A 5,000-nucleotide genomic window follows, 5' to 3' on the forward strand; every position below is an offset into this window, starting at 1 on the left:
GAGAGCCGCTGTGTCCCTGGATGAAATGAGAAAAAAGGTGAAAGAGTAACAAAGTGTCAAGGGAGAAATTCAGAAACCCAGGCCGAGCTGCCTGGAGCCCAGGGGCGGCTGCAAAGTCTGTGGAGAGCCGCTGTGTCCCTGGATGAAATGAGAAAAAAGGTGAAAAAATGGCAAAGTGTCAAGGGAGAAATTCAGAAACCCAGGCCGAGCTGCCTGGAGCCCGGGGGCGGCTGCAAAGTCTGTGGAGAGCCGCTGTGTCCCTGGATGAAATGAGAAAAAAGGTGAAAAAATGGCAAAGTGTCAAGGGAGCTAGGCAGAAACCCATGCCTAGGGTCCTGGAGCCCAGGGGCCGCGGGAAAGTCTGTGGAGTGCCGCTGTGTCCCTGGATGAAATGAGAAAAAGGGTGAAAAAATGGCAAAGTGTCAAGGGAGAAATTCAGAAACTCAGGCCGAGCTGCCTGGAGCCCAGGGGCGGCTGCAAAGTCTGTGGAGTGCCGCTGTGTCCCTGGATGAAATGAGAAAAAGGGTGGAAAAATGGCAAAGTGTCAAGGGAGAAATTCAGAAACCCAGGCCGAGCTGCCTGGAGCCCAGGGGCGGCTGCAAAGTCTGTGGAGAGCCGCTGTGTCCCTGGATGAAATGAGAAAAAAGGTGAAAAAATGGCAAAGTGTCAAGGGAGAAATTCAGAAACCCAGGCCGAGCTGCCTGGAGCCTCAAAGCGGATAGAAATAGCGTGGAGAGCCGCTGTTAAGCCAGACGCCCTCTGGCGGACACAGGCAGGAGTTGCAGTAAATGCATTGAAGTCAATGGGCGAGAGTACCCAATGCGCCAAAAAAGTGCTGAAAATATGACAAAGTGTCAAATGAATGGGAGTCAATGGGCGAGAGTACCCAATGCACAAAAAAAGTGCTGAAAATATGACAAAGTGTCAAATGAATGGGAGTCAATGGGCGAGAGTACCCAATGCGCCAAAAAAGTGCTGAAAATATGACAAAGTGTCAAATGAATGGGAGTCAATGGGCGAGAGTACCCAATGCACAAAAAAAGTGCTGAAAATATGACAAAGTGTCAAATGAATGGGAGTCAATGGGCGAGAGTACCCAATGCACAAAAAAAAGTGCTGAAAAAGTCCACACGAGCCTAGTCAGAAATGCAGGCCGAGGCGGCTGGAGCCCCAAAGCGGCTATAAAAAGCGTGGAGAGCCGCTGTCGCCCTGGAGAAACGGAGAAAAAGTGCTGAAAAAAGGCCCACGTCCTAACGGACCTAGGCGGAAGTGCAGGCGAGGCGGCAGGAGTCTGAAAACCGCTATAAAAAGCGTGGAGAGCCGCTGTCGCCCCGGAGAAACGTAGAAAAAGTGCTGAAAAAAGGCCTAAATCCTAACGGACCTAGGCGGAAGTGCAGGCGAGGCGGCAGGAGTCTGAAAACGGCTATAAAATGCGTGGAGAGCCGCTGTCGCCCCGGAGAAACGGAGAAAAAGTGCTGAAAAAAGGCCTAAATCCTAACGGACCGAGGCGGAAGTGCAGGCGAGGCGGCAGGAGTCTGAAAACGGCTATAAAATGCGTGGAGAGCCGCTGTCGCCCCGGAGGAACGGAGAAAAAGTGCTGAAAAAAGGCCTAAATCCTAACGGACCGAGGCGGAAGTGCAGGCGAGGCGGCAGGAGTCTGAAAACGGCTATAAAATGCGTGGAGAGCCGCTGTCGCCCCGGAGGAACGGAGAAAAAGTGCTGAAAAAAGGCCTAAATCCTAACGGACCGAGGCGGAAGTGCAGGCGAGGCGGCAGGAGTCTGAAAACGGCTATAAAATGCGTGGAGAGCCGCTGTCGCCCCGGAGGAACGGAGAAAAAGTGCTGAAAAAAGGCCTAAATCCTAACGGACCGAGGCGGAAGTGCAGGCGAGGCGGCAGGAGTCTGAAAGCGGCTATAAAACGCGTGGAGAGCCGCTCGGATGATTTTTCAAAGTGTCAAATGAATGGGAGTGAATGGGGCAGAGTACCCAATGTGTAAAAAAAGTGCTGAAAAAACGACAAAGTCCACACGAGCCTAGTCAGAAATGCAGTCCGAGGCGGCTGGAGCCCCAAAGCGGCTATAAAACCCGTGGAGAGCCGCTCGGATGATTTTTCAAAGTGTCAAATGAATGGGAGTGAATGGGGCAGAGTACCCAATGTGTAAAAAAAGTGCTGAAAAAACGACAAAGTCCACACGAGCCTAGTCAGAAATGCAGTCCGAGGCGGCTGGAGCCCCAAAGCGGCTATAAAATGCGTGGAGAGCCGCTCGGATGATTTTTCAAAGTGTCAAATGAATGGGAGTGAATGGGGCGGAGTACCCAATGCGCGAAAAAAGTGCTGAAAAAACGACAAAGTCCACACGAGCCTAGTCAGAAATGAAGGCCGAGGCGGCTGGAGCCCCAAAGCGGCTATAAAATGCGTGGAGAGCCGCTCGGATGATTTTTCTAAGTGTGAAATGAATGGGAGTGAATGGGGCGGAGTACCCAATGCGCGAAAAAAGTGCTGAAAAAACGACAAAGTCCACACGAGCCTAGTCAGAAATGAAGGCCGAGGCGGCTGGAGCCCCAAAGCGGCTATAAAATGCGTGGAGAGCCGCTCGGATGATTTTTCTAAGTGTGAAATGAATGGGAGTGAATGGGGCGGAGTACCCAATGCGCGAAAAAAGTGCTGAAAAAACGACAAAGTCCACACGAGCCTAGTCAGAAATGAAGGCCGAGGCGGCTGGAGCCCCAAAGCGGCTATAAAATGCGTGGAGAGCCGCTCGGATGATTTTTCTAAGTGTGAAATGAATGGGAGTGAATGGGGCGGAGTACCCAATGCGCGAAAAAAGTGCTGAAAAAACGACAAAGTGTCAAATGAATGGGAGTGAATGGGCGGAGTACCCAATGCGTGAAAAAAGGTCTGGAAAAACGACAAAGTGTCAAATGAATGGGAGTCAATGGGCGGAGTACCCAATGCGCGAAAAAAGTGCTGAAAAAATGACAAAGTGTCAAATGAATGGGAGTCAATGAGTGTTTTGGTCGACCAGGAAAAAACGCGTTTACGGGAGAGGGTAAATCAGCCGAGAGGGGGGGGGGGGGGTATACTTTACCCTCTCCCGTAAATGCCATTTTTCCTGGTTGACCAAAACACCTCCAGCACGATTTCGGAAACCCAGTTTTTAGAAACACTGACCTCCAGGGGAAGTACCGAGAAAAGCACACTTTTGAATCCGCTTTTGACGCACTGAAACACGGACGTGAGCTGGGGCTGTGCCGCTCTTGGAAAACCCCTGGAGGTTATTTTCTAAAACGGGTTTCCGCGTCCCCCGGGCGCCCGTGTTGGGCCGCGCAAGGCGGTCCGGGCTGCCCACCCCATCTGAGTGCCCCGTTGGGCCGCGTGCATGGCAGGCATCCAAGGAAGGCTGATGAGCAGCGGTGATGATGATGATGAGACACCAGCTGCAAATTTGACAAAGTGTCACCTCTCAAGCATTTCCAAGCGTGACACAAACAAAAGGGAACGGGAACTTTGATATGAGTGACTTGTGCTTCTTTTTCTCCAAGTGTCACTCCACAGCTGGCACCCAGGCTGTGTGACGCAGGTGTCCGACGAGGAGCGCCCGCGATGGGCCGCGTCAGGCGGCCCGGGCCGCGCTATCACCTCCGGATGACAACATCCAAAGGAGCACGTTGGTGCTTGCTGGGAGTTTGCGCACGCGATAGGCGACGCCTGGCGGCCCTGGCCGCGCCTCGCCAGCGGGTAATGACGACCGCGAGCGCCATGCTGCGCCGATGGAGCTGTCCGAGGAGCGAGAGCGCCCGCCATGGGCGGCATCCGGCGGCCCCTGGCCGTGCTTCGTCTGCGGGTCGCTCTCCACCTCCGGGTGGCCAATCCGAGGTGTCCGCAAAGTGTGTGCGCTCGCCATGGGCGGCATCCGGCGGCCTCTGGCCGTGCTTCGTCTGCGGGTGCACACTCGGAGCGAGGCTCCTGCTCGCTCCGGCGCGGTAGCTTTGTCCGCGCTCCACCTCCGGGTGGCGAATCCCAAAAAGCAGCACTTTGGTGCTACGAAGGTGTCAGAAGAGTGTGTGCGCCCGCCATGGGCGGCATCCGGCGGCCTCTGGCCGTGCTTCGTCTGCGGGTGCACACTAGGCGCGGTGGCTTTGTCCGCGCTCCACCTCCGGGTGGCGAATCCCAAAAAGCAGCACTTGGGTGCTTCGTAGGTGTCAGAAAAGTGTGTGCGCCCGCCATGGGCGGCATCCGGCGGCCTCTGGCCGTGCTTCGTCTGCGGGCGCACACTCGGAGCGAGGCTGCTGCTCGCTCCGGCGCGGTGGCTGGGTCCGCGCTCCACCTCCGGGTGGCGGAAGGAATCGAAAAGGAGCACTTTGCTGCTTCGCAGGTGTCAGAGGAGTGGGAGCGCCCGCCATGGGCGGCATCCGGCGGCCCCTGGCCGTGCTTCGTCTGCGGGTCGCTCTCCACCTCCGGGTGGCCCACTCCAAAGAAAATAAAAAAGGAGCCCAGCTCACTGGAAGGCAAGCTGAGGCTCCGGCGCGGGTAAGAGGGGCCCGCGCCTCACCTCCGGGTGTCCGACAAAGAGGAGCCGAGTGTGCTCATTGGAGGCCAGTGGGACCTCCGGCGCGGTAGCAGGGCCCGCGCTTCACCTCCGGGTGTCCGACAGAGAGGAGCCGAGTGCTCACTGGAGGCGAGTGACACCTCCGGCGCGGCCACCCGGGGGGCCATTGCCCCCCACCCGGCCGCGCTCGCACGCACCCCAACCCCCTGAGCCCCCACTGACCTAGCGGTAAACCAGACCCGCCTTTGGAGGGCCCCCGCCGGCCGGCCGTGGTGCCGGTGTTCGGGCGGACGGCTCCTCCAGCCTGCGGGTTGGCCTCAATGGGCAAGTGCACATGGCACCCGTGAAGCCGATGATTGCCGAGGCAGCGGTTCGCCGTCCCCTCGTCACACGCGTGTCGCACTCTGCCCGACCTATCGGTAGCGAGATCGAGACGACCCGTCTGACCCA

This window comes from Dunckerocampus dactyliophorus, unplaced genomic scaffold (assembly GCF_027744805.1).
Source record: "Dunckerocampus dactyliophorus isolate RoL2022-P2 unplaced genomic scaffold, RoL_Ddac_1.1 HiC_scaffold_32, whole genome shotgun sequence".
Taxonomy (NCBI): Eukaryota; Metazoa; Chordata; class Actinopteri; order Syngnathiformes; family Syngnathidae; genus Dunckerocampus; species Dunckerocampus dactyliophorus.